This window comes from Bombus pyrosoma, linkage group LG13, assembly GCF_014825855.1.
Source record: "Bombus pyrosoma isolate SC7728 linkage group LG13, ASM1482585v1, whole genome shotgun sequence".
Taxonomy (NCBI): Eukaryota; Metazoa; Arthropoda; class Insecta; order Hymenoptera; family Apidae; genus Bombus; species Bombus pyrosoma.
The window spans coordinates 7,067,645-7,092,490 of NC_057782.1; positions in this window are offsets into that span (position 1 = coordinate 7,067,645).

A 24,846-nucleotide genomic window follows, 5' to 3' on the forward strand; every position below is an offset into this window, starting at 1 on the left:
GATCAACCTAATCGCTGTACGGGATGATGACGATGCGAGAGGGAGCCAGAGCGAAAGGGTCCCGAAGACGTTCCTATTTCCTGCGAAGAAGGTAGCAGGGGAAAGATCTGCTCCCTGGCACGGGACAAAGGAAGATTATCAGAAAATCTCAGTGTATTTTCGTGAAAGAAGAAGAAGGAGAGAGGGTGGCACGGATCTGTGCGAGAAGCGCGCGATCTAGAATCAAAGTAAGATCGACCGACGCGACGATATCCTCATGGCAGCCGTTGATGAAGATGTCGACGGGCAGCTGGAGATTTCTGAAGATTACGAGCACCACCCGCCGACACCGCTTCTCTCGTTCTCACCTTATTCAACCTTTCTACAACAATGATGTGTAACGAGAACTTTACGACTTCGTTCGTTGGGATATTCGCTCGCTCGCTCGCTCGCTCGCGATCCAGATTCTTGGAGGGGAGAGAAAGAATCTATTCCTAAAAGAGAGAAAGAGAGAGAGAGAGGGAGGGAGAGACATCTTTAAAGAAGAGTCTTCCTCATAACACTTTTAATTAAAATTTAGTTCTTCTCAATGGCGGAAAAAATCTTGGTAAACTTCGTAAAACCGCTTTGACAACGGTTAGCGCAAAGAAAGATGCGAAAGCGTTACGCTTAGAGGAACGCGTCGTGTGAACTTTCACGATGTTTATAGGATACAATTCGTAGCAGCGCAGCGGTGTGAATATCACGACCGGAATCTGCGCCCGGGTTCGCATGAATGTTACATTGATTTCACCGCGTGTCAGATACGCGATTGCAACAACGCGTGCCACTGGAACAGACATTATCCCGCGAACAAGTTGCCAACTCTGACAGTCGTAAGCTTTCATTGTGAAAATTTCACACGTTCTCTCTTTCTCTACTTCGCAAAGAGAGACAACTTCCAGTTGCTTTTTGTCCTTCGTTTAAAAAAGAAGCTTAAGCCTCGCGCAGACGACTGAAATGCGTCGCTAGCTTCGAAACTTTAACATTTCAAGCTTCTACATAGACTTTAACGCAAACACATTGCCGAGAACGTTCACGTATTTAGGGATCTATCCATGTTCGTTGATTCTCTAAAATCCTGAATTACTCGATTTGTCGAGCGCTAGCGTTACTCCACTGTTGCTCTCGCTTGCTCATCCAGAAACGGGTTAAACGTAAACACGCAATTTGTTACCACAGAGGGATGCCGTCGAAATAGCTGCGCTTTCCCAATCAATTGCGATGAGTCGAGCTAATCAGTTCCGTGGAACTCGCGTCGATGAAACGAGGCCTGGCGCGAGACGACTGTCGAAGGAAAGGGGTCTTTTGTGGCACATCAGAAATCTCGTAATGTGGGAATGGACGCAACGATTCGGCCCAGGTTCCGTACCCCCGCGATTATTCCATGTAATTAAGTCGACGGAACTTTTCTCAGAGCTTTCAGGGTTCTCGCTTGGCGAGAAGAGGGTGAAAAGATGGAAAGAGACAGAAAGAGAACGGGCGAAGCGAAACCAAAGAGCGGCGGAGAAACGAGAAGGAAAGAAAGAGGAAAAAGGGAGACGCGTAGGAGAAAGCTGGTGGAGAAAAGAGCCGAGCAAAGAACACGAGGCAGAGAAAGAGGCGAAGAGAGAACGCTAGTAGGTGGAGACAGGTCGACGAGAAGGTGGTGGAGCAGGAGGTGGAGGTCGACGGAGGAGAGGCGAGGAAGTAGAGGCGGTAATTAAGAGAGTTAGTTGCCGGTCTCCCAATTAGGAGCCAGTAGGAGCCAACCCTGCTACCGCGACGCCTGCCGTCTCTGCCCTGAAGCGAACTCCACCTAAAGACCACCCGATCCTCGGCTCCGTCGCTGGCTACCCACCGCACAAAATGGAAAGGCTACACCCTCGAATTTGTTGGTTCGCTCCTGGCTCCTGGAACCAGCGCCTTTTGGAATATCGAGACTGTCCTGCGTTCAGTTCTCAACGATACCAGCCTCTCCGTCATCGACATGGACACCTTTCCTCTTCATCTTAAATTCATCGCGAAGTAAAGGAGATAGCGCTGTTTCCGCGAGACTTGGAGCGAGCGTGGAACGAAAGGGCTGAATAATTGTAACGAGCAGAGATTGCGCCGTTCGTGGCGTGATAAGAATTCGAACGAAGGGTGGATGCTGAAAAGGGGGGAAAGTTTCGAAAGGGTTTTCTCTGTCGACCTGAGAAAATTGTCACGACCGAGACGAGCAACGAATCAAGCCCTTTGAATCCTCCGCGCCCTTCCCCGCCGCAACGAGAAACGGAATTACAGTCTTCTTGGAGAACGAAGGCAGACGACACCCCGATGCCATGAATTTTAATAGAAAACGATAAACTGTCATCGACATTCTTCCAGCGACATTCTCTAGCACGAGCTAAGACTACATGGACCCTTTGTAGTCTGCTTTTATGACGCCGTTTAGGGTGTAACCTGGCTAAACTCTGCCCCGTCATCCGGACAGGGTGCCAATAATAATATTTGAATAATAATCAAGATAATCGATGCTGTTTAACACCATACTAAAACGATCGGCGATACCTCTAATACTCTATGAATGCGTTAGCAACGATATCCGAAGCACGCTTCGCTTGTGGTCGGATCACCACGTGGCCAACAACTTACTATACTCTTTTATTGAATGTACGGCAGAAGAATACAGAGCGATAGCAGTAACTGTAGGAAACGGAGGCGCTTTTCTCGGCTGTCACGAAAGATGGCGTCGTTTCGGTTTTGCGAGACGTCGACAGGAGGGGTGGCACGATATCGAGAGCAGACGTATGGGGTCGAAGTCAGGAAGCGGGAAAAGGGTTGCCAGTGCATCGATATATCGCACAGAGAATCGTCGTTCTCCGTGGCCTGGTAACTCTCCTCCCATCGACCGATTGATTCGTTGAAAAGCTATCGACAGATCGACGCACCGGAAATGCCGCTGTGACGCGGCTCTCGCGAGCACGCGCTTGTCAACCCCGTCGCTGCTCTTGCCACAGTGTCGTCTAACCAAGCTTCAACAGGTTGCGCGTTCTCCTCGCGATAACGTGGATTTGACTCGCGTTTCCCTCATCTTCCTTTTCGATGGCCTATTATTATATCTCTCATTTCCTCTCACGCTATACAAATATTCGTAATAAACTAAGGACTAAATTCTCGTATCCATAAATGGACATAATCTTGAGAAGTAGAAGAAAATTCTTCAATTGTGACACTGGAGGATTCTCAACCCGCGCCATTGTCGTTGCTCTTCTATGTCATTCGCTTCGTTTCATCTTTGTTAAATACTCGTACGCTTTCTTATTTCTCAATGAAAATGTTTTCTTTTCTTACCAGGTTCTACGCTTCGTTCTCGTACGATCAAATTTTTGTAATCGTACGAAAGCGCTACTAAATGAAACAAAATTATTTTTGTTCCGTGTCCTCATTCGTGGTCATTCCGACAGGTGTTCGCCATTTTTATCTCAACTATCTTTAATACACTCGAAGATTCTTTATATCACGAGATTCCAAACGAGATAATAATCCCAAACATACATCTCTAATTACCTTCTACGTGTATTCTTCAAATGTTCCAATACCTATAAACGGGGCGTACAAAGATCTCGCTAGATTTCAATTTCTTCGTGATAAAATCTCTTTCCTTTATTGAACGACGGACACATGGAGACACGACGATCGTGACCGCATACACGACGCGGTAATACCGGTTCGTCACCGACGCCATTTCAACAGGAACATTCGCGCGTGCTCACGACCCTCTTGCCCTCCCCCCTTTCTGTCAAGGTTCCCGGGTTTTCTCAGTCGTGGAGTCGTGGATCTGGCAAGATCCCTCCGTAGCGATCGGGTGACAGAGGGTCCCGAGGAACTCCTCCGGGGACAAGAATCGAACACCTGGTCGGTATGCTCGACGAGGGTAGCGACGCGAAGAGGGGAGAAACCAACGGGAGAAGGGTGGGCGAGGGGTTAGGTAGGCGAAGGGTGAGGAGTGTGTGGTATTAGCATGACAAAAGGGCCCCTTTGGAGGCCCCTTTGCGAGGGACCCAGGTGCGTGGGACCGAGTTTTCGGGTCCGGTAGCCGCTGGAGGGCGTTTCGTGAACACCCCCGCCGCGCTGCTACCCTCCGCTGCTCAATGAGCCTGTCATTCATACGAACCCAGCCCGTCTACACTGCGCGCGGATGCCCAGCACAGCTCGATAACTCGAGAGGCCAACTCGGAGATCCTATTACGTCGACCTCGAAAATTCCTCGTGGCAGAATCTTGATCCTCTTACCGTTCGAATATATCGACAGCAATTAGGAATGATTAAAGTCAATTAGCGATGCATTTGCGAAACGACTGACTCGGATCCTGGAGACTGGGATCGCGGTTTTGAACTAGCGAAGGTCACGGTACGATGATACCAGGGAATTAAGTTTGTTCGTTGAATTTATTTCACGAAGAGCGCAGTGGATATTCGTGTAATTGCGACCAAAAACGGAATATGCTATTATACAACGCAATTAGATAAATGATATATAAAAAATAAATAAAAGCGAGATATTCTTCTCGAGGAAGTAGTACCAGAAGAGATGTTTGTATGCAAAGAAGGTAAAAATTTTGAAGTCAAGGGAAATTCAAGCAGTGAATTCGCAACACCCAAAAAGCGACATTGATGCTGATTAAATTTGAACAATTCTGACAGTGGCAGGTTTTAGTTTTAGTCGCGAGCAAAGTTTTACATTTCTATCGTTTAAAAATGAAATAAAACGCGCATTATCTTTTGTTAGACGAGTGCCCTAGGACTAGGAACGAGTGCTACCAAGGTTGTAAAAATATTCCATCCACGACGCTCGTAAAACAACCTCTAGAACGTCTCGCGACTATCGTCTAGAGCCCTCAGGCTTCGAACAAAGTATGAAAAAGCAAATAAAAAAAAAGATGGTCGAGGGTCCAAGAACCAAGTGAACTGGGATGCTGGTCGCGTTCGTGCGTAACGTTTAAGCTGTGTTCTCAGCGTGCTCTCACACTCCTTGCCTTTTTTTCAAGACGGGCCACGAGCTCGCGACTCGGCCGAGAGGAAAAAGGAAGTTCCTCCGACGCGTGAAAACGTGCCGACGAAAGAGTACCAGGTTCGGGAAGGATGCAGATCCGCGAGACATATGCGAGTGAGGCTTTACGTAAGCAGGTGTGACGATGCGTGGACACGCGTCTACCAGGAAAGGCGGACCCTCGCACGACCAGGTGTTCTTTATGACGAATCTCACCTCGAAGCACGAGCTTTCGCGAGAAACGCGGAATTTACGAAGAATTCTCACTTTCTAGGAAACGCGATTACAACGTTTGATTTCTGCCAAGGTGGCCCTGAACTCGCTGTGCTTTGCTTTGTTCTTGAAGCTAAAGGATTTTAATTAGGAAAATCTCGAATAGCAATCGACGAACCCCTGTCGCGTTGTTACACGGTGGATGAGTTTAATAGAAGATGGCTGTGCAGGACTAATAATTTCATTTCTCTTCTTTTGATGGAGATTCTTAATGGGGTTCTATTCGAGATATAAATTTAAGGAATGGCCACGCTGACTAGGTACAAAGGGTGTTTACAACGCGTTATTGATTTCACCGAATATCACAATGCCACCTGGCACTGTAGACGCTTGACATTAACGGAGCACCAAGACGTATTGTCGAGGAACATATATTGGTACGGCCCTGCAGCTAGACTCGTCCATTGTACTGTTTCAGCGCGCCTCCTCCATCTACCTCCGCCCACGGAGGAAATGGCAAAAAATTAGCAAAGCAATTTGATGCTTTGCTATGATAAAAAATAATATAAGATTTAGAAATACGTTTCCTGCAACCTGTAATTTGTCACTTTGTCAACCATACTCGTTGAATAATACCAACAAAGCAATTATAACGAGTATAATATATAATCTAATACCTTGATAATGTTCGCGGGTAGCAGTAATTTTCCGTTTTCTCTCGCATCTACTGATCGAATTTCTAATGAAAAGTGTCTCGTTATTCCTGGATCAGACCACGAACAAAGCAACTTCCTTTTAAAATTTCAATTCTGCCATTAAGGGTGCGCGAAAATTTGGAATAGTTCGGATAATCCAACTTGTAGAAAATTCAACAGGCCGAGGAAAGGAACGGAAAAATTAGGTCAGCAGGCCGTTAGAAATGCACCAAGTATTTATTTCAATAGTTGCACGCGGCAAGTTGGAACTTCTTCCATCCTATTTCCGCGCTTTCATTACTAGGAATAATAGGACGGAAAGCAGGACCGATCGCGCAGCCCGCAAAAGTTGCTATCGCCGACTGAATTTCCTGCTGGTGACAATTATCCGCGCGCACAGAGTACGCGATTGCTTGCGCCTGACGGCAACTCTTTACTCCACATAGATATCAAACGGGAAATATTTGAACAAACACGTCGCCGGCATAGCGAGAATTTAGTGCAGATTGCTTCTAGCGCGACAGAAATTACCTTCGGAAAATACTTTACCAGAAAGAGAAATTATTTCTGAAACCGTATTAAGAAATTACGGCCAAGACTTTTATTCAACTAATCAGTACATTCTCGTTGATTTTTAAGCTCCAATAATTTCTAGAATTATTTTAATAAATTACGAGCAAATCGACGCGAACGACAGAAGAAACTTAAAATTGATTTAAGATGGCGAATATAATATACGATATTTTAGTTTCGGCGTCGCAACAGTGTCGAATTCCGAGACACCATCGATCTTTTGCAAAAACGACTTCAGCGTCCGGTATTTCGGCTCACAGCCTACTTTTTAAGAAACAAGTTTCGCCACGGAGTGATGCATGCGTCGGCCTGAAAATTAGGGGGCTGCCTGTACACAGTGCAACAAATTCTCCACCAGACCACCGAACAATGCACCTCCTGCGAGTAAAATTACGTCTCTGGAAGTGACGCGAGAGACAAAGAACGAAAACACGTTGCCCGTTTCTAATTATTAGAAAACTACTAAATATCGCCACTACCGAATGCCGATCGAGACATCAAAACGAAAGGCTTCGCGCTGCTTCTATCAACCAATTCCTTACCCAAATATCTTTTCGTCTATAAAAAAAAAAAAAAACAAAAGAAATTTCCCAAATCGTTATATATTTCCAAACCATAAAAATATGTCGTAACAGAGAGTAAAATTACAACTCGATCGACTATAAAACCAAAGAAACGATATCTACAAAGATAGAAATACGCGACTACATTCAAATTCTCAAAATGCTGACTCACGCCAGTATGATTACTTTTAGCCTGCCACGTAATATAATATACTTAATAGGTAAAACGTAGCATGTACATTCTGTTTGTTCGCTGATGTTCATAAAAACAGAAACTTCCATAAATATCTCTAGTCCATGTATATCAAATCCATTACCGGCAAATGCATTTCCGATCTAAATTGCTGACCCTTGCCAAGCCATCAGCAGAATAGTTAATTACCCAGGTGGTCCTGGTGATCCGAGAGTGTGTCGGACGCGTTTGAAAATTCGCGGCTATCATGTCGGGGACGTCTTATCTCCCAGGAACGTGTCGCGAGTTATCGTCAGCCGGCGTTATAGTGGCCGATATTGCCCTGGCCTGGCCGGAGTGATTAATCTTAGTTCAGGCCAGGACACTGTATCCTACCGCTGGCCCTGCAGGGTAATGATCCGTGGCACACACGATAACCCGCCGCCCTTGTCTGACACCCGTGCGTGTCCTACGGACGTCCTTCGTTCTTGTACCATCGCCTAATGGTATCGAGGATGCCGGAAATTTCGTGGTCAGAGAGGACACCTTTCTCGAACGGCGGCAGACGTATCGGAAGACGGGGAATCTTAATTGAAATCGGGCCATTAACAAGGTAAACGAGAACGTTGCAAGTGTTACACAATTGTTTTCAGCCAAGAGACATCGGCCTCGTAATTTTCAAAGCCTTTCGACGAGTTTTGTCGTACCTTTACAGGTCCACGCTTCCGTCCGCTCTTCTTTTTCGAAGGTTTCTGCGGTCCCTCGATTTCACGGTCAGGATGAATCGAGTTCTGTACTCGGTTTCGTGGCGTGTCTCACTGGCAATTGTTTTTGAGGCTTTGCACGAGGAACCAGTCGCGACGCGGCTGGTGATCTTGTACGGGAATACGAGTTCGACCGGTATGAAAATCGACTGACCTCCCGGAGCAACAACGGGGCTACGTCACTTTGAGTTATGGTCGTGTACTGGGTGTTTCGGAAAGAATTTCTTATTTAAAGGACAATTATTCACACGCGTAGAGAGACTACTTTCATGTCCTATCTCGACTTTACGATACGACGTTTCTCTTTGCGATTTTCACTGTTTACCGACAACCTTTGCCCGCCAATGAATCGTGTTTGTCGACAAATTCTTTGACAATGATATCTAATATTTTCTATCTGTATTTGCAGAGCACCCCGTATAGTGCGTCGTGAGAGCAGCGCAGACCGGGCCGCGTGAAATCAATGTTTCATAAGCATGGATAACAGAGCCGACCGCCATGTACACCGTGACCAATGTACATCTTGATTTAGTAGATCCGTTGGACGCGTTTAGGTAGCCCGGTTGGTCGTTGAAGGTAGGCTTAGGGTGGACGTTCTGCACTCCCGGCTGCTACTCGGCTGCTCACGAGCTGTCTCGTTAGCAGTCGGACAGGGTACGAGCAAACCGTGCCAGATGAGTACGGAGAGAACGAGCGGATACGTGCGAGAAGGGAGCAAGAGTAGAAGAGAGAGGACAGAGGCCAGACACGGAGAGAACCACAGAGACGAGAACAGAAGGGAGAACGAAAGAGACGAAAGAAAAAGAGGGGAACAAGAGGAGAGGAGAGGCCCTGTCTAATAAAGCAATTCCGTTATGGTGGTCGGCGTAACATGAGAAGCTATCCGCCCTCGTTGAATGCGTCGAGATTTTTATGCAGTTACCTGTCCGCCACCCCAAAGGGACCAAGAGAGGAGATGCAACGAGGAAAGAGGAGTGGGAGTCGGTACAGTCGGCTGGAAAGTGTACCGTCGAGTGTTCTAAAGCGGTTTCGAAGTAATTTTGAAGTTGGTCGTCGTGGGGTAGGAGAAGGGCCGCTCGAGCGCTTTCGAGAACATAACGGAAGTAAAACGGCCGGCTTTAATTAAGCTTCGTTACGACGTCTGCGCGCTCCTTTCGTGGCAAATTCTTAGAAATTTTTAATTAAAAGTTACACCGGGCCGATGTCTTCGCGAGAGTTCGCTCACCAAGCAAAGAACCGTTCAAACGGAATCGCCTCGATGTTACTTCGATTAAATCCTCCGTTTTCAGAGGCAAACCACCGAATGATTCGCCAGCCGTTCTCGCAGTTTACCGTCCTCCGTCTTTTCTTCTTTTCCTCTACATCGATCCCCGCATTTGGGTCACGCGAAAGAAATACGCCGGGAATTTCTTCCCTCGTTAGAAGAGCAGCGCGAACGAGTAAGCCTGGATGGAGATACGACGTCGACAATCGTCATAATAGACCCGTCCCTCTTATCAATTATCAGTTCGCTCCTCATTATCCAAGTTTCTTATTCGCGCGCAACTTGGACGCATTTGTGCGGCGCTCGACTTTTCTCCTCTGGCGGAGATATCGCGCTTCAGGAATTCGTTCGTTCGAGTGGCTCAGGGGTAAGTTTCGCAACAATGGCGATCTATATAGCTTCATTAAACCGGCGGCCATTCGTCAGGCCGAACGGCATCCGTGACGCCTCTGGACTCTCAACGAGCGAATTAGGGAGATTTACGGCGCTGGGACGTGACCGTGCCGCGTCTGGCTCGGAATGGACCGTATCCACTTTTCAGCTTGACCCCAGCGAGTTACGGCCCTGACTGTTGACCCCGGCGAACCGTCGTTCGTCTGGCAAATGGCGCTCGAATGTGAGAACGCGAAATCTGCAAGCTAGAAGAATCGTTTTAGAAAATTCCCGATATACAACTCCAAGATTCTCTCTTCTAGATGCATAAAGTCCGACCTTCCATTTTCCGCCATTCTTACGTCCACCGTCACGGTATCAGAAAACAGGTCCTGTTCAAGTCCAGCGAACTATGCAACCTGCAGAGAAACTTTCAAGTCGTTCTGTTCCTCTCCAACGGTCTTTCCCTTTCAACGAGCAAGAAAGCCGCCAGCAAACGCGTTAATGGCGAGAGACAACAAATATGTTCAGGGAGGGAAAAAAGGAAAAAAAAAAGAAAAACGACGGAAAATAGGAGAGCTGGCTGAAACGTGGCAGCCCAACCGGAAAAGAATCCTCATTGTTTTAGTTTAATCGTGAGACGAGGAACCCGTTGATTCTCACAGGGAGAGCTTACGCTAGCCAACCGGAAGCCGGTATCGCGAGAGTCCTGGCCAACTCGACCGTGTTCCAGAACGTTACTCGACTCCCGGACGAAATCCGGACCCAATCCCACGGTGTAAACGCCGCGGGGGTCCGCAACAGGATTCGCCGGTTCGAGTAACACACACTCGAAACGATTCCCTGCACGTACACGCGTGCGTCGGTTATAAATCATTAGCAGTGCCGACGATTAGTCCCTTGCGGAGGGTTGCAGAGGGGATGCGTCGCTGCGATGCGTGGCAGAAGGACGCCAACAACGACGCAGGGAATGATTATTACCGTGGCACGGTTCGTTTATAGGGAAGAGTGGGAGAGGGGGGCAAATTATTAGCAGACTCTGATTGGACCCACTTCCCTTCGGATGATTCTAATGTACTAACGAGGAGATACGAGTATCGACGATTTAGGGCTCGATCGATCTTCGTGCCTTCGTTCTACGAGAATGTGCTTGGATTTCGACGAGCTGTCGACGATTAGCCATGGATTAGGCAATTTACTAGAATTCCACCCCTTCGGATATTGTACATATTCCCAAGATATTCGACGATTGCAATTGAGCGAAAGATGTTAGGTCTTACCTTGGCGAACTTGAATTTAATTTTATTTCAATATCGAGGCTAAACGTATACCCTCCACTGGTTCGTGAATTAGAAGCTATTGCTTGTGACAGCATTCATTGATTCCTGTCATCTTCGTACGTATATACGAGGAGGAGGATGTACGATAAATAATTAAAACGCAACAATATCGAAACATCTCGAAATTCATAGTTAACGAGTAGAGGGGACAAGTAGTATGATGTCGCAACAAATAAAGAGGAAAATCAAATTTCGTCACGGAGCTAAGGTCATGAATACCGCTCCGAGAACCAGCTTGCCAGTGCTATGTAACGAACATGCGGGATTCGGAACGAGGGTGGAGGGTTGCATCCCGAAAAACCACGTGTTCTAGCAGACAACGATGATATTCCAACTATCCCACAGTGGTGAGTGGCGTTAGGGTAGCGTGACGTGTGGCCACCCCTGAGGTTCGTTTTCGCGAGGGGTTGCTGCATCTCCTACGATTCTCTCTTCCTCTCTCCGTTTCTCACCCGCAATATGCTATTCTGCCCTCTGTTAGATAGCATATGCCTGGTCCCTTCTCGCACGGGTAATCCGATTTATTATATACGAGTTCATACGTCGGTATCGAGATTTTATCGCGATATCGATATCGGCAGCGCTGAGGCCAAGGGTGGATTAAGCCGACAGCCATCCTCGGAAGGGATGCCACGAATTAACAGGCTTGTTTTACTCGATGCCTATTCCCTGCGACTGCTGATAACGATGTGTCCTGTCGTATTTACGTGCGAGAACGGGGTGGCGAACCCCTCCACGTTGATTCTCTTCGATTTCGACGGAACAATGGATACGTCGAGTAGCCAAATCGCAAGGAAAAGCGACCAAAACAAGAATAGGAGAATATGCAGTGTTTCCGATGGAAAGTTCGGGGATGAAACGATCGTGTTTTCTTGCAACTCGTCCTGCGTCGAGACGCTTTCTTCCGTATCATGGTCAACGAAGGAAGGCGGGGAACGTTGGCTGCGGTTCTACTACTTAGTGGCTAGAAGGGTTAAACACGGGGCGACGTGAAATTATTCTCTCAATTAAGCTAAGACGCGGCAGTCCGGTAATGCGTTAATTAAATCAAGACGGCGAGCGTGCGAAAAATAATTAAGGCGACCAGCCGCAGGACAAAGGACCACGTCGTCGTGGCCTGTAGAACACAGAAAGCCGGTGCAAGAGGGAGAAGGGAAAGGAAGGGGGTAAAAGTCTCCTGCGTTGCTCTACCGTGTCGGTTTGACGGGTTGCTAGTTGTCGTTTATTGTCCTGTATGGTTACGTGCACGCGAAAATAACCAGGCAGTACACGGCGACGTCGACGACGAGGTTGACTACGAACGAGGACGAGGACGAAGAGGCCAGCGAACGCGCCACGCCTTTGCCGACACGGCGATGGAAGAATTATCGGCGCGATGCAATTAGACCGGGCTAGAATTAAATTAATAACAATCGTGACACCGGCTATATAAGTAAAATTCCCTTTTGAACGCGTTATTTTAATTAAAAGGCAACGCACGGCGCGGATACGCGCGCATGTGCCCGCAAGCGGTCGCAGAAAAGGAGAAAGTTCGCCAGCGCGGGAACTTTTATTCTTCAATAAATTATTTTTTATCGTGTCCGCATTGTGCCGCGATTTTATGGTCTCGCGTTGTTCGGATAAACGAGGCACCCCGGGCGCCCCCCAACAGCCCTGAACATGTAAAGTTTCAATTTTCGTTATTTAACCTGTGGTACCCGGCTTTTAACGACATTTTATTAATAACGGCCAGCCGGGCGGAAACTTTCCGGCTTCATGCCCTCGTCCGCCTATGCGAATGACTCTTTCAATCCCCTCCCCCTCCACCTTCTATCGAAAAAAAATAAGTCGTTAATAATATTTTTCGTCGGAAGGCGAGCGACGAAAACCAAATGCCGCTAAATACACACCGAGAATCGGTTTGTACGATCGTTGACAAGAGAGAGGAGAGTATCAGCGAGAGAAGTGGTCCTGTATGAAATTCAATGGTGTTCCTGGCGGTGTTCTCGACCCTCCCCGTGAAACGCGTCCCCAAAGCATGGCCACAGATTCACTTAGCACCAGTTAACGCGCACGAGCTTCCCTTCTCGCTCGTTCACTCGCTGAAAACTATTTACCATCCTTCTGATCCCCCACCCTATGCAACGTACTTCACGTCACCACGTGGCTCGGTCGACCCTAACGTCGTAAGAAGGGGGACACACCCCCTCGCCACACAATTCACGCCCTGCCGTGCATTCTACAATGCCACATATAGACTTTGTAATAGCAAAGTGCCTTCCAATTTTTAAACTACCCTCCGCATCGTAATAATAAACTAATTTCAGTCGCCCCCCGAAACTAAACGCTGCGATTTAAGTCTCTGGACTGTCTGGACTGTCCCATTTTTCTTCCTACCTCGTTCATCATAGATACCGAAGAGTTTTAACAAAAAAAAAGAAATGTCAACTTCCATATAAATAGATCTGCTCCTTTAAGAAAGCCGGTAACCTAGGCGATCTTATCGCGGTCTCAGAAACTATCTACCGTGAGAAATGGCCTTGGAGAACCCCACGAACCAAAAGGGGCGACACGACTCGTACAGGCGTCAATCACACACCGCGCATATATTTAGTAGAATCGCGTTCCCGGTGGCAACCGTTCTCCTCGTCCCAGTGTGTGACATCTATCAGGCACCGAAACACACCCCCAAGGAGACGCGTACCCCTTCGGAAGCAGGATGCTGGCTAAATAATGGGCCCTGAAGGGAGGGTACGACGTGTCAACTGCCTTGACAGTGTTCTGACATTTCCTAGCTCGCCTACACCCACGCACGTTCCATCCTTGAACGTTCGCACTCACCTCTACGATGAGAGACGCGAGACATTTGTTCAGAACTATGATAAAATTGAAAAAAGGGCCGAATATAAATTCGCGCGAGCCGAATTCCGATCACAAATGGAATTAATATCGAGCTTTCTCTGCATAAACAAACAGTCCAAGGGTGGTCGCGCAAAAGGGGCGCATGAACGTCCAGAAAACACGCACCGAAATTCCATTGTACCCTGTCGGAGTATCGGTTTACAGAGGCAGAGGGGGCAATAAAGCAGTCTGAAAAACGGAAATAAAATTTCCATCTGCGCGGCGTCGACGCGCGCCAACGAAATTACTAAAGCGATTAAGACAATGCGATAGGGGAAGATTGGAGGGGCGTAAAATTCGATTCTACCGGCTGTATACAAAAGGAGGGGCCCTTGGCTCCTAACGTCATACATCCGCAGAGAAGCCACCCCTCGAATAACTGTGCGAGCAACCCCCCTGTCCCCTGTCCTCCGGACGACCGCGACATCGCCGCCGCACGACTCGTTTACACGAACAATCGCGCGTTTTCTACGAACAAAAAAGCTCCCGTCGACCTGTCCAAAGTTGCTGCGACAACAACTGTCTTGTGACGCGTGGCGGGGGTCAAAGGGCACGGACGTTCCTCTTCGTTACCGCGATTGTGAGAACGGAACCAACGCCGAAGCTCGACAACCTTTCCGTTATAAAAAAAAAAAGAAAGAAACAACTATAGCACTTTTGCAGTTTTATTTGTCGTTTTATTTCGAAAATGCTGATGTATTTTTAAGCGCAGCAATATCGCGAGAGTAGGTATTTCGAAGAGCAATTCCTCAAAAATTTCAATAATGGAATCGAAATGACACTATCTCGTGTCTGTAATTTGCGGGCAATTCTTTAAGCGACGCGCGTTGCAATATAATTAAAAAGCAAGAAATTCTAAAGAGATTCATCGAAGGGTCGGAAAAGTCGAGGAGAGCGCAAGTAGAGAACTTTAGGAAAATTCAGAATTGTTCCGGTCAGAGTTATCATCATCGTTGTCTTCCTTTTAATTTATAAAATCGCACCGCGTGTCTAGATACTATGAAGTTAACCGATGAATCGAGTAGAGCCTCATTGCTCCTTAACTGAAGAACCACGCTGTTTTCTCCTCTGACGAGCTTCGATTCGCTGAAAGACCCTTGCTTCCTCCGTCGAGCGATTTAAAAGGATGTTCGTCAGGTCATAAAGTTCGATAGAATGACTCGGACGGATTTTATCGCGCGCTTTAGAGGCCCGATCACGGGAACGTCCCCCTGAGGACGATGTTTTAGACTTAGTTTAAAGTATCCTGACTGGTTATTGATAGGCCTCGCGACGCTATCACGAGAAGTGACCCGAATCCGTAACGGGGAATCGAATGGGGGGGTCGCGAGAATCTATTTCGCAAGAAGCGAAGGTCACCCCTTAAAATTTTCTCCAACGACGAAAATAGGGAACAGCGGTATTCCCTACCAATTTTTAATTCGATAATCCTATGCATGGAAAATTCACTTTCCTAATTACGAGAAATCGCTGCTTTGATTTGATAGTGGCACGACTGAAAAAACACGATCTTCGGAGGAGAGACGCTTTAAAATTTACAAAGAAGTCTTCGTGAGCCATTTCGGCAACGTTACGAGGCTACGCATAATCGACACGAAATACGCCATTATTCACGGAAGCAGTACAACCCACCGTTCGTAGCGTCACAAAACATCCGAGGACGAGCCAATGTTGTTATAAAACTAAGTTCAGGTTGACAGCAACATAAGTAATAATTTTGTCCTCTGACGCAAAACCGATGCAACAATAAATATATCGTTTAACGAGATAAAAGCCGAAACGTAATATAAGCCTCGAATGGAATAAAAGCAAATCTGAAATCTTTTTCGCTATCGAGGCAAAGCATGTCATATATACACCGTGTCGTTGAAAGTATCTGGAATCTGTTCAAATTACCCGCGTATTCGATAAAATTTAGATTCGATAAAAAGTAAGATAAAAATTTAGGATACTCGTGAAAATAATATCAATACGTACAATTACCAATTAACAAACTTGAGAGTAAAATTCAGAATTCACCTGGTCGACTTTACTAAAGCGATAGCAGCTATTGAAAACTTTGAGTTTCAGACACGGCGTTAATTGAGGAAGCTCAAGAATACCGCGGATGTGGAAAAATCTGTCCTTGCTAAACAGAAAAGAGGGAAACGGACGTGAAAAGGGTTGCAACTAAACAATTTCGATTCACGTGTCGACGAACCGTACACCGGCGGCCAGCCAGTATCGATAACGTCGAGATGACGGATTGTAACAGAGCATAAAACCCCGTCGTACGTTCTAAAATAATAATCAGCCCCGGGGGTGCTGTTGGTGGCGGCAGCCAGGAATAATCAGGAATTCCGGTCGCGTCCAGGCTGTCGCACGAGGCGCCAATCATGCCAACATTCAGTCGTACGACGTGCAACGGTGTTACAGCCGAACCAGAGGCTGGTAGTAGACACACACGAGTCGAAAGAAGAGCAACAGAGAGAAAGGCCGGAGCTACCGACTCGATCCGCGAAACTCACCAATTATTTGGCCATTCGTTGGCAACGTGCGCCAAATCTACAAGTGTTTACCCTGCACTCTACCCCCTCACGGTCTCTGACACTACTGGTGCAGAGGATTGGGTGAGAAGGGAGCGAAGGGGCGAGGGATGGTGGATTTCATCGGGAGGTTCTCGCAGAGACAAACGGGCGTCGACGGAGGTGGCAAAAAAATCGAGTAAACAGTGTAAGCCCGGGAAAATCGCTGATTTCTCGAAAAGAAACGAGAAAACAAACCGGCAACGAACGGAGGAAAAGAAAAAAAGAAGACAGATCGAACGTTCTGTTCCTTTCCGGGATCGACCAAACCCCAGCTGTCGTACAAACGAAACGATTTTAATTGGATGACAGTAATTGTTCGACAAACTTTTCTCCGTCGCCGTGGATTTTCCTCAGGTTCGTTTAAATTTATCCATTGTCCACCTGTTCTTCGCTAACAAATTTACCTGTGTTTACCTACTCGCTGTTTCGTCGATGTTAAGAATTCAACTGCCAGTGGGGAGGCGACTCTCGATTGTCCTCGCGGAGACAAAAGCGAGCAACGGGGTAAATCTCGCTTAAACTCGCTGATTAGTTACTCGATATCCTATGGGCGAGGCATTAGAAACCTCTGACGAAACAAAGACAGAAAGATCCTTTGAACGTTTCACAGAAACCATTCTTCGTTTTGAACCGATCCTAATTGGTCCACGATGATTAACAAACCAGAGGCAGTCCCGGCGACGAATTTTATTTCGCCCAGCCGCGGAAATTGTCGGTTCGACGATGCGGGTCAAGCTGAATCAGCTTTCGGCGCCACGAAAAAAAAAAAAAAAAAAAAGGAAAATAGAGAAAAAGGAAAAAAAGAGAAGCTCGACGTCGTAGTGGCGCGGGACAGGGGGGAGGGGGGTAGAGTGGGTGGAAAGGTGTCGAGGGTGTTACGGCAGCCAGGTTGCTGGTACGAACACATCGACGAAGGTTCTCTTACACACAGGAACAAGAAGCGTATGGCTGGCTCTGTATCTATACACAGAGAGCGACAACTCTCGAGAGCCAACGAGTGGCCGACATATTTTATAATTGATTCCGGCAAATTCGATCGTCGATAATGACGTGTAAACACTAATTACGCCGCGGTGCCACTAATTAGTAGCTGCCGGGGCGACCTAGCCTACGCCTAGTCCCGGCAGCCGGGTATTAATTAATTAGAACCACTCTGGTATACGCCGGTGATTGCACATGGCGCGTCACACTCTGCTATGGATCCTCGAGAAGCGGCATCGAGGCAACATCGTCGGTACTCCTAATTGCCCCAGTGACGAGCCAGATGGTAAAACTTGCTCGATACCTTGCCGGTCAATTGCCTCTAATAACACTTAATCGATGGTAGAGCGTAGACGAAACGTCTACAAAATCGCATAACACGTGTCATACTTATCCCCGTAATTAATTCAAAGGATCTAGCAGTGCTCGTGAACCAGTTCCCCGGATTTTTATTATTATCGCGAGAATAGTTACGTCGGAATGACGTTCCATCAACTTCGTGACTCACTATGAATCACACCGTTCTTCGTTCTTAAAATCGAAATTAATTGATAGAATGAAGCTTCGCGGAGAAGCCTTAGAACACACGAGCTTTCTCTCTGGAAACCTGCGACGCTCGACGACGCGCGGGTTAAAAGGAGCTAAAAAAAAAAAAAAAAAAACGTGGAATTAGGGAGAACGAGACGGTAGAGAGGGAGAGTAGAAGATCGAGGCCGGAGTGGAAAGCAGGGAGAAATAAAGAAGAACGAAGATCCAAAGGAAGTTCGGGCTGCTTGCCGTCGTCGGCTCTTTGACTGATGATTGGCAATCGGTAAGCCGATTACGAGGCCGAGTGAATGTGCTCGCCGGGCCGAGTCTGGCCTGGTCCAACCCTGAGCTTCCGTGCTTTCGCTTGCTTGTCTATGCTCTATATATCCCTCGCAACCACCCCCGTTACCGCCAACGCCGCCCCTTCGGCCTGGAAACCAGCCCTCGGTGATCTCCTTATTAACCGCAACCCGGTAATTGCGATCGACGAGCGATTACGCTGCGCCTCGCTGGCTGCCCTCTGCGGCTAGGATTAGGCAGATTAGTCGTCGGTTATGCCGCCGGATAATTGATTGCACCCCGACAGCTTCGCGGTGCAATTAAAAGCGACCGGCTTCTCTTATGACAACTCACCTGCTGCTGATCGAGTCCCTCCATGTCTCGCACTGATTAAGTCACCCAATTTCAAAGGGGGACGAAGCATAAAGAGTAGTTTTTTATGCTATGCTTCCTTCAAAGTAATCGGACTTAAGTCTTAGAGGATCTTTTTTTTTACAGGGGAGAAACGAAAATTCCAAGATTTAATTTAACGAAGAGAACTTTTCAATCGTGGAATCTGATGGCTGAGCTCATTAGGATTACTGGTGTCAAGAGATCGCTAATACACAGGTAACATTACGAATAGGTATTACATTATTGTTTTTTATGTACTTGATATCTTACGTTATATGTATTTAAGATTCTCGACAAACGTTATTTATAAGCGATAGAAAATCGCACGACGAAGTTGTAAATTACAAACGAAGAAAAATAATGGAAGTGAATGAAGAAAATAGGTAGCACGTTGTACTACGATTTAACCGCATTGGTTTCACTCACTATATACGGAAATACGAATGAAAATAAATCTGAATAGAATACGAAAGGGACATTTTTCGCCTATTGAATGTGCTACTTCAAAGCGCTGTATCATTACATACTTATTCATGAATCTGCTATTAATTCTAAACCGACCATCGTTTCATAATTAATATAAACTATTCTGTCACGGCGGGTATATATTATTCGACGAATCACGAGAAAACGAAAATCCGAAGAACGCGAAGATTAAGTATTAAAGATTAGCGAGCGAGATAAATCAAGAAACGACCGTTCGATATCAAAGTACGCAGCGAAGGTGTTGGATGAATAACGGCGTGTCCAAGCTATGGCGAGCAGCTTCCGAATATAAATGGAGCGGGTTGCTCCGCGAACAGCTCGGAATTTTTTCCTTCTCGTGCCGGCACGGCGATTATTCCCTCTCGATTTCCTCCCTTAATTTTTGCCACCGAGCAAAGAGAGCACGACCACGACGCCGACCACATATTTAATACGACGGTCGACACGAGGGGGGCGTGTGTACATCTGTCAATGCGCCGCTCTGGACCTTGCAATTTAAAGGGGGTGTCGAGGGGGCGTCGAGGCGGGCTTGAAGGCTTGCTTGAGTTATTGGAGGTTGTCAGTGCTAGCTTCTGGTGCCAGGAACACGTGCTCCGATTTCGCGGTAAATCGCCGCCTCAACCACTACTAACCCCCGGTCGATCGCCTCGATCGACCCCTGCTTCGCAATCCCCGGCCTCGATTCTTCCTCTGACGACGAGCCGAGGTGACGGGGAAAAAAAAGAGAGAGAGAAAATTCCTCATCCCGCCAACTTTCACGCGAGGAATAATAGAGCCGGACGAGAGGCGTGGGATTAGAAAAAAAAGAACGGTCGAAAACGCGTTGCTGGCCAACCAAGAACCGATAGCACCTCATTCAGTGGGTAAATTATAGCGAGTAAAAGAGTTCGATTTTCAGATCGAATTCTCCCTTCTTTTTCTCCCCAGTGAAGGAAAATTGGTGCCGGAAGACGAGGACATATGTACCGATGCTCGGAGGTATTTGAATATTTGCTTACTTTTTTTTTTAGAGGTATTTTAATCATAGAATTACGAATAGAGGGATCGATCTGCATCGATTTTATTTCTTATAGTCGTGAGAGTTACGCGTAATGATGTATGATGGCCAGCGATAACGTACAATATATCTCTTTCTGTATCTGTCAGATTCTTCGAAACTCTATATTCTACATGTCGTTGACTTTACGTGTTAAACATATTTCTCTATTTTTCCCTATTTTTCTGTAATCACGTGGAAGAAAATTACCAAAGTATCCTGATCTGGGATGGCACATTTTCTCGTATGTAAATAATTAAATAAGTAGATCTCGACTAATTGATCGAAAATGCTAGTAAGTAAGAAAATGTTAGTAAAATGTTAGTAAATTGAATAGTAGTTTTACAGCGGTGTTTGCTTTTATCATTACAGTGAATCGAAACTACGCCACGAAGATTACGCTCATCCCTTCCACGAAATCACTATACCCCACCCTTCGTGCAAATACGAAATGTTTGGATAAAAAGCAATATGTACTCGAGCCCGCATGCCGAGGCATTTGTGGCACGAAAGCGCGCGGTAACACGAAGCACGCAATGTTTGGCCTGCTAAAAGTCCTCGCTGCCATCTTCTACGTCATCGAGGACAGCACTTTTAAAACGCGACACGACACGTGTCGCCGCTCTAAAAAGGGTGGCTCGCTGTGTACAAAATCAAAAGGGCGGTTTTAAACACCGCCTGCTCGGATTCGCACGGTTTTCGGCTCGTTAAATCGATCGGGATGTCTCTCCGCTCGGAACAGCCTGATTAAATTTGTCTCATTCTACTTCGGTCCAACTAAAAAAAGCTTTCGAGTATTTAACTTCGTCGTATGTCGCCTGTGCGTGGATTCTTCGAGCCTCTTTTTTGGATACTTGTACGTTCAAAAATTAAAAGCTTTCGATGGCAGAGTTTAGTTTGGAAGCTTCAAGATTATTTGCGTATCGAAACGTTGAAGAGTCCATCGACGAAAAGGAATTGGATAGAATTCGTACATCGCGGAGAAACAATTTTCGTCGCGTCAAATAGCTCGAAATGTTTTGCTGTGTTAATGTGGTCTGATCAGATTTGTCTCATTCCACTTCGGCCTGTCTGATTCCTAACGCTGCCGTGCGATTTAAATTATATGCCCCACGTGTGCGTGTGGATTCTTCGACGTTTCTTTCAGCCGAGTAACTCGGTTTTTCCTGTCTGAAGACGAATCGATATCGAAAAGAGAGGAAACTGGAACGTATTCGGCAAGAATCGAGGAATAATCGATGGAGGATGTTTCTCAAGGGTCCACGATGGAGATGACGAATGGGAGCGTGACTACTCGGCGGAAGTTTTCTGGAAAAAAAAATCATGTTCGCCCATAGAAGCACCCTTCTTGTCTATTCACTCGAGTTGCCCTTCGCCAGCTTTATCGATTTCTTTTCATCGCGATACGAAAATAGTTTCGAGTGGCCCGACGGAACTCGAGGGCTTCTTAAGGCCGACGAAAGGGTGTACTTCTCAGTGACAGAGAACCCAAAATGGCGTCCTGATACAGGAACACCAGTGGAATGGCCATACAAGGAAAATGCATTAAATTCCTCCAATTGAAATAACGCCGATGAAAGAAAAACACGTGGAAATCCAAACGTCTGCTTATATGTATAAATAAGAAGAAGGTAGGAAAAGGGGTTAGAATTACCTCGATGAAATAAATCTTCCATATCAGCAAGCAGTCGAAATTTTTCACGCGGCGATCTTGCTAACTGATCGACTCGCGATTCTCAGTTAAAAATATAAAAGAAGAACTTGACGACCTGCTCACGTGTAAGCAACGAAACGTTAGAAGACAATCAGATTTTCCTCGATCAAACACATTATCGAAACGAATCGAAACGTTCAATGAAAAGATCTTACCACCTGGATCACCATAAAATACCAGTTGAATCTTGATTCCTGGTTAATCCACTGGCAGGCAAGGTAGAAGAAAAGCGGCGAAAATGTAAGTCGGTCTGCGAACGTTAATTAACAAAAGAATAACGTCGGAGAAGAAGGGAGCCGGTGGTGAGGTGAACGCAAACAAGAAAGCGGAGAAAGAGGAAGGAGAAACGAAGAAAGGGAAGGGGGCGATTGCAAGGAGGAAAGAGAGAAGAAAGCGACGAACAAAGAGCACGCGAAATTTATACACGCTCCCGCACAATGTCAATGAACCTTTCTAGCCGGGCCGTGTACGTTGCGTTCGACAAAAAAGCAACGCAACAGAGGCAAAGAGCCGTGGGAAGAAGGAAGAGAGAGACAGAGGATGTTTTAATTGGACCAAATAACAAACTGTGATTGTTAGCGACAATCAAGCCGGTCGCGCGTTGCGCAGGACCGTGTCGACCAACGCCAGTGCCCCGTCGCTTAGTGGGATCGTTTTTCGTCTTTCTGTCCCGCGGTTCAACCCGCTGCCTCGTAATGAATCGCAAAGCGGTTTTCTTTTTCATTCTCTAACGCCGCGATACAGTCTCGCTCGACTGTGCTTGCATCGTTTGTTTATGCACCAACCCTATTTTTCCACCAGAATCAGAATCAGAAAGAGAGAGAGGGAGAGAGAGAGAGAGAGTGAACTCTGTCGAAAAGTTCTGAAACGTGCTTATTGTATAGGCAATTAAATCCTGGATAAGGTGGTTGCGAAACAAGACTCGAGCTTGGTAGCATACCAGGTCAAAGTTCGATGGGATGATTTAACCGAGGGAGCGGTTAAGAGTAATGACTGCGCGCAATAATGCGGTCAGGCATTTTACGAGCATTTAAACTGTGGAACAACCAGAGATGATTCGTAATTAAATCGTTGGACATTGCGTAATTCACCGATCGTCTTCGTGTCTGCCAATTTCGTTAGAGCCAATTGACAGAGCCACTTAGAGAAATCATAAATTCTATAAAAATAGAACGGGAGATTTGCAATGGCAGTAATTTCCAGCGAAATATCTGAACGAACACCCGGTAGATGGTGTGGCCTGGCGTCGCTCCTATTGCGTAGATCGGGGAAGGATTTTAATACGAAGAAAGCCGCGAGGTAGGCAAGCCTCATAAATACAGTTTATCCGGTGGCACGCCCATCCACGCTCATTATTCCGAAATATCTCATTCCACCGGCAGCGCCGGCCCCGGCATCGTGCTGCCGTGTCGCCAGATTTAAAAAAGTCTTATCTGAGACACGGCGAGAGACAGAAAACGGGGGGAAAAAAGACAGGGACGAAGAGAGACGGAGAAGAAGCCTGAACGGGCAGGAGATTGGAAATAAGAAGGAGAGACGAACGCGAGAGACCGTCTACACGGTAACAGAAAGGAACTCGCCGTGGGGGAGAACGCGGTGGAAACGTTAATTGTCCAATAAAGTCGAGTTACGGCCGGCAAAAATATGCCGTTAACGGCCTCGTAAGGAGACCTGGAAATGACGCGGAAAGACGTTAGCCCGCGCTTAACTTTCCCATCCTGTCTTCCACCTCGAAAACCTTGTTATCGGATCGTCAATTTTTTATTTCAATTCGAGATCGACGAAACCTACACGTGTATACAGCCTAAATGCCATTACACAGGCTGTTGGTGGATTTTTTTATTGTTTTCGATATATTTGGCGAGGAAAAACGAAAGGACTTCGGTTTGTCTGGCAATCACGCTCGCATTCAGCCTGTCTCCCGATAATGGCCGCTTCCACGAGCTGGCGTCTCGCAGGATCAAAATATTTCAATCCAAGGAGTCGTGGCTCGGTGACACAATGGCGGCACGTGTTAATGGGATTAGTCGGGTTACCATGGGGGCATACAAGAGAGACACGAGGACGAGGCCAAAGTGTGTGCCCACGCACGTATCCTACCCTGTCAGGATGTGCCTCGAGAACGTACAGCCGGAGAACCGAGAGAACAGGGAGCACCACCGCTACACCTTTACATAATCCTCATATTTATAGATATTTGTTACGGCACTTCGGACGTGGCACGCATCAAGCGATAAAATTTCATTGCTCTGGTTGCCTCGCCGATGAAGAAAAACAAAGTTAATCGCGGAGAACAAGATATGGGGTGAGAAGAAACCGTGAACAATCTTCTTCTCCTCCGGACAATGGTATAACGTAAGGAAATTGCGAGATCGGATGCAGTTCCAATCAACTTTCAACTTACGTTGACAGAATGCGACAAAAAATAGCTTGTATGAAAGCTTAGAAAAAAAATTTCATCTTAATCTATATGAGATTGAAAAATGAAAATCTTGTAGATTCTACATGTACGGTACTAAATATGTCAGATTGTGATAAGAGTTTCGTAACAAGCCGCATCAGATATACGTAACGTTTTACGATACGAATACGAGTATTGCATGAGAAATACCCCGTATTCGATAGCACGCAACGTTTCGGCTAGTGAAAATCAAATTCACAGAGTTAATTAAAAGAAATCTTCGAGGTACAATAAACATTCTCCAATCTCTTCAAGATATTCTCTCAAGACGAAGCGACGTCGAACAAGACTCTTGAAAAGATACCTTGAGCGAAAAAGAAGAAAAGGGAACGAGAAAAGATTCGGACGTGAAGTAAGAAGAATTCCTCGTGAGACGGACGGAAGGAAGATGCCGAGGAAAATGAATTCAGTGTCCCCGCGGCGTGGAAGGTGAACATCTATACAAGACTCCCGGGAACAGGATCAGCCGGGATTATGATTATCCTTGCCGCGAGAAACGAGTGATTTATCCTGTCGCTGTCCTCATTACTGCT